The 11,096-nt window shown below is 40.3% G+C and overlaps 2 non-coding genes across 2 annotated transcripts; both read left to right on the top strand.

Annotated features, from left to right (window-relative positions):
* The first annotated feature begins 3,091 nt into the window (after nucleotides 1–3,091).
* Nucleotides 3,092–3,210, top strand: LOC145678102 (5S ribosomal RNA). The gene has a single exon (XR_014130223.1). It is a non-coding gene; the product is annotated as a 5S ribosomal RNA (ribosomal RNA).
* A 177-nt stretch (nucleotides 3,211–3,387) lies between these two features.
* LOC145678101 (5S ribosomal RNA) lies at nucleotides 3,388–3,506 on the top strand. The gene has a single exon (XR_014130222.1). It is a non-coding gene; the product is annotated as a 5S ribosomal RNA (ribosomal RNA).
* The last annotated feature ends 7,590 nt before the right edge of the window (nucleotides 3,507–11,096 follow it).

Raw genomic sequence — 11,096 nt, 5'->3', positions numbered from 1 at the left:
AAATTTCGCGCTCGCTTCGCTCGCGATCAGCACAGAAAGAAGGACGTGACGCGCCCCTAAAGGTGTTGGCAACCGATTCAATACATATTGTCGGTAAAAAAAAAAAAAAAAAAAAAAAAAAAAAAAAAAAAAAAAACGCTCGCTTCGCTCGCGATCGACATGAAAAAGGCAACGACGTGACGCCCCGTAAAATTGTCGGCGACCTATTCAATCAATATATTCGGTTGAAAAACAAAGTCAAAAGTTTCCCAATCGCTTCCCTCCCGATCGACATAAAAAAAAAGGCAACCCCTTCACCTCTCCTTATGCATTCATCAGTAAACATACAACCATAGATCACAATACCACTCACATCACCTATCAGTTCTCCACGTCCATCAAGATCCAATCATCGCCCTGGCCCTTTATGATGATACACAACATTACATGTTATTGTGTGCATTGCCCCGCGTTACAATACATGACCAAAAAAAAGAGAAAAAGAGCTGCACTGCCTTCAGTGTAGACATGTTCGTATTCGTAGAAAATGATTTTAGGTACACGATAGTACAGTAATCTATCTTCACATGCTTCAGATGTGAACGATACCTACACATGAAGAGGGCTCCCGAGGTTTCCTTTTCCAATAGGATGGAGCTCCACCACACTTGCAGAATGACGAGAAGTTATGTTAATAAATATATCCCAGAGTGTTTCGTAACTCGCCCTTGGTCCTAATGATGAAGCGTTCTTCAGATGGCCCCGATGTCTCCACACATGATACTATGCGACTTCTTTTCACGAGGCTCTCAAAGATCACGTTTGTGTCCTAACATTCTCTGCAGATATGACACAGCTGCGATAGCGGATCACAGAAGCCTTTCCTCTCCTTACAAGAGACGTGTTCATTCGAGTATGTGAGTAATTCGACTATCGATTAAATATCTCCCGTGTCACGATAGTAGTCACTTTCAATTCTTCTAACGAAGGTAAGAAAAAATGCTATACAAACTTCCTTTCGGTATATAAAGGATTAGGGGCCCAGAGAATATTTTCTTTCAAGAGGATACATTCTTTTTCGAACACCCTGTATATAGATCCTCTAATTATAACTGCAAACAAAATGTTGATTTTGCAATTGCTTCCATGAGAGAATATTCTGTGCACTTTCTTTCTGAAGGGCCGGGCCTAAACGTTTTCCTTAATCATTAAATTTAGTAGTTATCTACAATTACATAGTTTTCCATTGTTCTCAAAATAAAGATTTTTCTCTATGAATTGTTGAATGTTGCTAGGGATATTGAAGTAATTCTTTTTAGTGTTTTTTTCTTTACAATAATGTACTGAACGCCTGCATTAAGGAAGTTCGTGTGTCCATCTTGCAAAATGTTTCGTCTTTTTTCATGCCCACTAAGGTAAATATTCATTTTGCTCTTTTCTCTGTATGCAAACCACATTTCTTAAAGGCAACATTTTCATACAAATGTAGTACTAAAAACTTCTAATTGGCAACATCTGGGCTGCGAAGAGGAAAAAGAAAGAAATCTCGTACGTATTCGCGCGCAATTCGGAATTAGCCAATGAAAAGCACAAAAGCGGCCACCATCTCTCTCTCTTTCTTATTAACGGTTTTGTACTTTCTGCAGTTCTATCAGTGCTGCTAACCTCTTACTATATCATTGAATATGTATGTTTAGATATATATATATATATATATATATTTTTTTTTTTACAAAAAATCATACTACTACGGAATAATATTAAATGCCTTTAAACCCTCATTTCTGTTTGCACTTTCTGTTACACTACCTTCCCCGAACTTCTTTCAAGTTATTAAGTGCAGAACGGGGAGTTATACATATTTACTTGCGCTTTGACAATATCTGCACATTGTGTAATAATAGGAGACGTATAAAATAAAACTATATACTAATACGTATATATATATATATATATATATATATATATATATATATATATATACAGTACACATTCCACTATCCGAGGCTTTCCTTTTCTTTTCTTGCTGACGATAAATTACGCTTTTAGAAATGTTGTCTGAAAACAATAAGAATATGTGCAAAAAATACAATCAGAGGTAGAGGTCTTTAACAGGAAATAAGCAAGGGAGTTGAAAAATTTTTTATGCATGTAAAAAATATAGACATGAACCAACTTGTGAAATAAAAAGACCAGAAAACTACTCTTTCTAAATTATGTGTAAACTTTTTACCGAAAACGAAAGTTGCACGAAAGACTTTTTGTCCGTTTTTTGGCCTCCGGTGCTTGGGGTCCCTGATTCAATCCCAGCTCGTGCCGTGTGAACTTTGTCGTGCATAAAGACCGTGCTCATGGGTTTTCTCGGGTTTCTCCCGTTTCCTCCCACTTTCTTCATTCAGTACTCATCATCACCGTCTCCTTTAGCGTAACCGGTATAAGTATGCGACGTAAATCTAAATATTTCATTTCATTTCCCTTTTCTGCTCATACTGCTGATTATGCGCGATTATGCCAACATCCAACTCCGCGGATAATCGTGCGATTACTGTATATACAACTAATACAGATACAACTAATTATATTATCAGTTACAGTATCGGTTTTTATTTACTAATTTGCCTCACTTTATTTGCATCCCTGCAGTAAATAATTCTTATCGATAATAGTTAAAATGTATATTACATTTTAGTGCTTCACGACTGAATGATCATCTGCCTTACGTTATCTCGCAGCTGAAGAGAATGCTACACTGAAAACTACCTTGCGTTATAAAGGGTAAGTGAAACATATCTTAAAAATATCTTTCATACATTTCATTGTGTACATTAAAGAATGTAAGTTTGCCTTTTTCCTGTAATCAATACTTAATAAAGGATTTATTTTTATTTATTTATATACAATTTCATACGTGGTTCGTGATAGTAAACTCGATAGGACACAGTGGCACTATGAACATCCGAATCACTCATCATTCGAACATTCAAATATTTATTCGAATATTAGTATATTCCAAGTAATGTTAACGACGTTAATATGCTTGCCTTTATAGTTAATAATGTCAATTCTTACTTAAAACATACTTCCTTAACAGGACATTGAAGAAAAGGTAGTTGCCAACGGCCATACCATGCTGAATATACCGGTTCTCGTCCGATCACCGAAGTCAAGCAGCATCGGGCCTGGTCAGTACTTGGATGGGTGACCGCCTGGGAACACCAGGTGCTGTTGGTATACTTTTTCTAATTTTGTTTTTCACAAAGACGAATATTCTCACATCGTTCACCACGATAATTTCGTAATCATGCATTACTTAAAACAATTAGCAACGCTTTCCACGCGCTGGTCTTTTTGAGTATTCACCGACAAACCTACGTAGCTACAATAACTCACTCGAAGCCATATGCATTCGCCAACGGCCATACCATGCTGAATATACCGGTTCTCGTCCGATCACCGAAGTCAAGCAGCATCGGGCCTGGTCAGTACTTGGATGGGTGACCGCCTGGGAACACCAGGTGCTGTTGGCATCTCTTTTTCAAATTTCATTATCCTTCAAGTACGAAAATACTAGAAACATTAATTTTATAGTACTTTCAAGAGATAATTTATCAACATTATTTCATAGCGATTAATCGATATTCTAAGCGTTATACCCACTATTTCTTACACTAACAGCCTGTTTATTTGCACGGCACATTAAAATAACCTGATTTCCGATCCGTGTGCACCTACTACTATACTTAACACGGAATGTATTACCACTTTTTAAAAGTAAATTATTATGACTAAGTGTAGATCTCCGGCGAGTAAATGCCTTTCGTATACAAGCACGACACATCTCCGCTATGTGCTTTACTTTTTTACTAACAGCATATAGAAATTGGATTTCAACGTGTTTCTACATAACAGAATGAAGCAAATTTCGTGATTTAACTCTTTCGAATAATGTGTTGGTCCTGACAAGGACCGTTTGAAATGAAAAATCTTGAAGAAGATTTTTACTTAGAGCTTGTGTACTTGGTAACAGCCTTCGTACCCTCACTTACAGCGTGCTTGGCAAGTTCACCAGGCAAAAGAAGGCGCACAGCTGTTTGGATTTCCCGGCTGGTGATAGTTGACCGCTTATTGTAATGGGCCAAACGAGAAGCTTCAGCAGCAATACGCTCGAAGATGTCATTAACAAAGCTGTTCATGATACTCATAGCTTTGCTAGATATGCCAGTGTCAGGATGCACTTGCTTCAAAACTTTGTAGATGTAAATGGCATAGCTCTCCTTCCTCCTCCTCTTCTTCTTCTTATCTCCCTTGGAGATATTCTTTTGGGCTTTACCAGCCTTCTTTGCAGCCTTTCCGCTAGTTTTTGGTGGCATGATGACTCACTCGTTCAGCAAAATTAGATGTGTCCGCCGATTTATCGACTTCATTTAAATTACAGTACGTGTTTCAATTCGCGCCAACTGCCTTGCTTTTCATTTGATGCACTCGGGTGCACGCTTGAAGTAGTAACAAAACTGACTTGATTCATGGGAGGCCGCAGACTACAACAAAATGGCCCTCCAAATGATCCAATCAGTGACTCAGAGACAGTCTACCGATTTTACTTCAGCACGTCATTCATCTTCAGAAGCACATAACAACGAGTTTCAGCTACCCAAGAGAACTTGTAAACCATCTACCGAACCTGTTACACCAATTCCTACCTCCAACACATTTGCGGCCCTTGCTGGAGCTGAGAACACTCCCGAACCGATGGATGCCACTGGCGAATCTTCCAAGACCTGGCTATACATCTACAACTGTCCGTACTCTCGGGGCTACGACCTCATAGCTAAGATGCAAAAACAATGTAAAGAAACGCCCACCTTTCGTTTCATGAAAGGTTTTCTCAAGATCAAATGCACTCTTCAAGAAGACTTCCAAGCTATCCAAGATTTCTGCTCTGCTGAAAACCTTGAGTACGCCACAGAAATACAAAAGAAGAAAGATGTCATTAAAGCAGTGATTCGCCACTTACCTCTAGACACGGCTGTGGATGCCATAATTTCCGAGCTGAAGGAAAAAGGCTATCCAGTCCTTTCCATCATTCAACTGTCCAAGCGGAACGCTCACGAACCGTCGGGGAAAACTTTGTTCCCCCTTTTTCTAGTGATAATGAGGAAAACACTCAGGGCCAACTCCTTTTTTAAAGAAGATCTCCTCCTCCATATGAAGATTAAAGTAGAGCCATATCACTCCAAAGCCTATCTACAGTGCTACAAATGCCAGCGTTTTGGCCATGGCCAAAGCACATGCCAAGCGCAACCAAGATGTGTCAAGTGCGCCGGTAACCACTGGACTTTTGCTTGTGAAAAAAGGGACACATTAACGTCTGCTAAATGCGTCAATTGCACGGGAGATCACCCCGCCAACTACTCAGGATGCCCTAAAATTCAACGCCTTCTCCAGGGGAAAAACAGTAAGACCCCTGCATCTGAAACGACGGACACTTCCACGACCCCATCAACCATGAAGCCAACCAAGACTTTTTCCAGTACAGACGACCGGACCTCCTGGCCTCCTCTTCCGAAGAAAGATACACCTCCTTCAGCACCAGAAGACACTGCCGCAACCTCCTTCAAAGCTTTTCTTCAAATATTGAAGGACTTTGAACTATTCAGACTACTCCCTCTCCTCAAGAAGTATACGCCGAAATTGAAAGAAGAAAAAGACATGTTCAACAAGCTGTCAATCTTCATTGACATGCTTAGTGAATTCTTTAATTAACCACGACCTTTCCATACATACAGGACCACACCCTTATGAGGGCCACTCCAGGCTGCCTCATTGGTCATCGCCGCTGCCAATCAGGACTCTTCAAAGCTTCCAGTGCTAATACTCTCTCATCAGCAACGACCAGACTCACAGCTCCCCAGGCACTATACAGGACTTCTACCAGACTCCACATTCCCTGGCGATCAGCGACAGTGGCTGATTTGGTCATCACTTCACATGCCGTTACTTCAAATGGATTATCATCTCATATAAGAGGCAGGGGCTTCTAGCCCGGTACTCACACTCGACCAACTTGTCATGTTAACCTGTGGACCTGTGGAGGCCGCAATTTTTCCTCTCATCTTATTACGAAAGAATATTGAACAATGTCTGGTCGCGGCAAAGGTGGAAAAGTCAAGGGAAAGAGCAAGTCCCGCTCCAGCAGGGCTGGCCTTCAATTCCCAGTAGGCAGAATCCATCGTCTTTTGCGAAAGGGTAACTATGCCGAACGAGTTGGTGCTGGCGCTCCCGTGTATTTGGCTGCAGTCATGGAATACCTGGCAGCTGAAGTTCTTGAGTTGGCAGGCAACGCTGCTCGTGACAACAAGAAGACTAGGATTATTCCACGTCATCTGCAGTTAGCTATCCGTAACGACGAGGAATTAAACAAGTTGTTGTCTGGAGTTACAATCGCTCAGGGTGGTGTTTTGCCCAACATTCAAGCTGTACTTCTGCCCAAGAAAACTGAGAAGAAGGCATAAATGTAAGACCTATATCTCATACAAATCGGCCCTTATGAGGGCCACAAACCCCTTTATAGAGGAGATTTACGATTGAAATGAATTGTTTTCGATATACAGACTCATCAAAAGTGTCTGAGATAGTTGCTTAGTTTCATTCGAAATTCTCGCTGCTATTCGATTAATTAGTATATGTGTAGTCGTCGATCGTAATTGAAGCCCATAGGAAGTCACACTAACTTTAGAATACTCCAAACAGCGATGTGCTTAGTTCCCACTACATTATTAATTATAAGATCATTACCTTTTGTATTGTCGCTAGCTACATTTTTTTGATATTTGCGTACATCGGGCTCATATTACCCAGAGGACAGGACAGTCGAGCCCAGATTCTCAGCAATGGAAGAAAACCTCATACCACATATTCTCATGTACTTCATGCTAGACAAAGGAATTTCCAACATTCTTAAAGCACTCATGTTTCTCTCTTGCGTTGGCTTGGCTGAAATTACTCTGTTCAATATGTTCTCGACATTTATTATTGTTCATTACTATGCCCCAATGACATCATGAACAGAGCGGATCAGAAAACTTTCCTAAATTTCTTTTGCAACATAGTAATGACATTAAATGCACACTTAAGTACGATTTATTCTTTGCAAGGTCGATATTCATATTTGTGTGATATGTGTTATATGTATATGGTTTGTAATACGCAACTACTCTTATTCTCTGATCTCAGAACTCATTTGCTACTGTGCCCAACGAGCGAGCCTAGGTTTCTTGTAACTACTGCCTTTCTTTAGTAAATAATGTGAAGTATACAATGCATTAACCTACATCTCATATTTGTATTACTCTTTATTTTAGTAACCCGCTACGAAGTGTCATTAATTTACATGTAAATCACAATAGACACTACCGCAAAAGAAAGAAATCGAACCCAAGACCACGTAAACAAGATAAAGGACAAGATTCAGGTTTCTAACGCATTATTCGCCCCTCACAGCACAGTATAGAAGTTGTATAAGCCTCTATACGTACATCCTACTGTCAGAACAGAAATTCCGACTTGCGTTTCGCATCTCTCATGCTCGCTACTTCCAACAAATCGCCAATTTCCAACCAGAACCCCTTCTCCAGCATTAATACTGCTACATGATATGAATACGTATACATGAACGTACATAATGTAAAAAAAAACGTATGATTTTCTCAAATTAATCTCTCTACGTCTGTAATTTAGTGTGCATCAAAAGGCTTTAATGTAGTTACACGAATTCTTATAATCTAACAGAAAATCGCACAAAGTAAATCTTTCCCTTTATATAAATTTGTTGGCTCTGAAAAGAGCCGTTTATGCCAATTTTATATCCAAAATAGGAGGAACCCCAACTTAACCTCCGAAACCGTACAGGGTTCTTCCTTGCCTCTTCAAGGCATACACAACATCCATAGCTGTCACTGTCTTCCTCTTGGCGTGTTCTGTGTATGTAACAGCATCTCTGATTACGTTCTCCAGGAATACTTTCAATACTCCTCGGGTCTCTTCATAAATGAGACCAGAGATACGCTTCACACCACCACGGCGAGCAAGACGCCTAATAGCGGGTTTGGTGATACCCTGGATGTTGTCACGAAGAACTTTACGGTGGCGCTTGGCACCTCCTTTGCCAAGACCCTTGCCTCCTTTTCCACGTCCTGTCATTTCGATATGTTACTGCTTCGCTCACCACACACGAGAAATACAAGCCCAAGCAGCCCAAGACTCGTGGTTTTGTTCCTTCGATCATGCAGGGAAAGCACGGAGGAAAAACACAAAACGTGTCTAAGCCAATGAGAACTGTCCTTTTCGACTGACTTTATCCAATGAGAAATAGCTTGATTTAACGGTTTTGCTCTTTATATAACTTGACTTCATTCAGCGCGCAATTATTTGAAACAAGTCGTGACAGTTGCAATGGCACGTACCAAGCAGACAGCTAGGAAATCTACTGGAGGCAAAGCTCCTCGAAAGCAGCTTGCCACCAAAGCTGCAAGAAAGAGTGCTCCAGCTACCGGTGGAGTGAAAAAGCCCCATCGTTACAGGCCTGGTACTGTGGCTCTCCGAGAAATTCGTCGTTACCAGAAGAGCACTGAATTGCTCATCCGCAAGCTGCCCTTCCAACGACTCGTCCGAGAAATTGCACAAGATTTCAAGACAGATCTTCGCTTCCAAAGCTCAGCTGTCATGGCTTTACAGGAGGCAAGTGAAGCTTACCTTGTAGGGCTTTTCGAAGACACCAACTTGTGTGCTATTCACGCAAAGAGAGTCACAATCATGCCTAAGGACATTCAGCTTGCTCGCCGCATCCGTGGGGAACGTGCTTAAGTTTGAAGTTCTGGCACTGAGTTCAAAAACGGTCCTTTTTAGGACCAATACACTACTTAGAGATGCTGTTATCCTAACAAGGATCTTGTCCATACTTGTTATCTTTTTTTTTTAAATTCTCACGCCGTATGTTGCATAGTTAATACATCTACCTTCGTTTTCCTGTCGTTTCGTATATCATCCTATCTTTCAAGTATATTCTTTAGTTTTCCCCTATGTTTACCGATTGATTATCTTCGTTTTATGTGGTCAAGGGTTCGATTTTGCCATATGTTGCATAACTTAACTTCGATTCAACCACTGTTTGCCCTTCTCAACGTTATTAATCTGATAGAACTCGCAGGCGAAATATGTACTTCTTCCAAGGTAGCAAAAGTAATATTATTTTGTCAGAGGTCGCTGCTGTTGAATGCAAACGTTAAACTAAACTTTCTTTAAGTGTCTGTTTGTACTTAACATCAGTTCAATTGTACACCTACATTTCTGCTGGTGTTACTATTTTTCTTTATAGCAATATTACGAATTATAAGACGGTATCCGTGGTTATTAGCGTGTTCCCTTTTCCTAACACTTTCTCATTACACCAGTATTTCCATCATTCATTAGGCGTAATCACCCGTCTCCTTTATCATAAAAATCATAATAGTACGACGTTAAATTGAAACATAGTCTACTTCACTTTCACGAGTTGTAATAAGTTCGAACATTTCTTTCACCCCAGCCTTGAAAAGAGTTGATTTTAGTTTAGTGTCCCTTTCAGCAGCAAGGCTGTTTCAAACGTGGACCTACTTATTAACGTGCAATGCGAAACATTTGAGCTCCCACCGAGAATCGAACCCAGTCAGCCTGCAAAAGTTTTTCTAACAAATGCATTAAGTGCGTTTTCTGTACTGTTTCGCTACTTGAAGATAGGAACAAGGAAAAAGTAAGTGATCACAAATTGACATTACGTAATGTGTTCCCCATTTTTTTTCGAGTACACCATTCTTGACACCCGTGAAAGCTTTCTTTCCCCACCCTCAATTCCCCTCTGTTATAAAGCACTTACATCAAGAAGTGCTTCGGTTAAAAAGAAAACTCAAAGTCCCTTGCGTGTATACTATACATTGCTATGAATGAACATGTGATAATGATAGGAAAAGCACAATTTTACTCTTCTCAAAGTATTTGATGGCTCTAAAAAGAGCCGTTTTAAAATGTCAGATGATTTACTGACACATTTACTTCTTCTTTGGTGCAGCCTTCTTAGCACTTTTCGGTTTTGCTGTAGCCTTCTTTGGCTTCGGGGCCTTTGGCTTCTTGGGAGTTTTTGCCTTCTTCACTTTAGATGGTGATTTCTTAGGTTTGGGAGCAGCAGCCTTTTTCTTTTCACCAGTCTTCTTGGGACGTTTAGCTGCTGGCTTTTTCGCAGGCTTCTTCTCCTTTGATGCTGATCGTTTCGCCTTGGTTGAAGATCCACCTTCAGGCTTCTCCTTCAGCGATGAAGCACTAAGCTTAAACGATCCAGATGCACCTTTTCCCTTGGTCTGAACCAAAGACCCAGAAGCAACTGCACTTCTCAAGTATTTCTTGATAAATGGAGCAAGCTTCTCGGCATCCACTTTGTAGTTCTGAGAGATGTATTTCTTAATAGCTTGCAGTGAACTTCCTCCCCTTTCCTTCAAATTCTTGATGGCGTTGTTCACCATTTCTGATGTTCTTGGATGAGAAGGTGTTGTTTTTGGTTTCTTAGGCTTTGCAGACTTCTTAGGAGAAGCCTGTGCCGGGGCTGCAGGTGCTGATGCCGTATCTGCCATTGCTTTCTGCAATAAACTCAACGATACTGAAGAATGAAATTTTCGCTAGCAGGCAGCGTTGAGTTTGGTTACGGAGCGCGGACCGGATAGAAAGCACTTGCTGAGGCGGGCTGAGGTAAACAGAAGTTCGTAGTTGCCACAACGATAAGTGTGTTTCCTTCTATTTTGATAAACGATTTTTTTCAGGTATTCAATGAATGCACCAGATCCTATTCTTCCTTACTGGCTAGAAGAAACTTTATTCCACATAACTCAAAAGGCATTTGTTTTTATTCGCTTTTCTATTTTATGTTTCAGTCATTGCTAAGTCGGTCACACTACTTTTTCACCCTCCTTGTGCTTATAATTTTCATAATTTAACATGGAAATACTTATCAATAAATAATTATATTACCATGGTAATTAACTTCAATCCTTCCTGTGATTATACGCAAAGTACCATCTTCGTACTGCTTACTA

This window comes from Thermobia domestica, unplaced genomic scaffold (genome assembly GCF_964235325.1).
Source record: "Thermobia domestica unplaced genomic scaffold, izTheDome1.hap1.1 HAP1_SCAFFOLD_1867, whole genome shotgun sequence".
Lineage (NCBI taxonomy): Eukaryota > Metazoa > Arthropoda > Insecta > Zygentoma > Lepismatidae > Thermobia > Thermobia domestica.
Note: the sequence above shows the minus strand (reverse complement) of the source record. Positions and strands in the feature narration are given on the sequence as shown.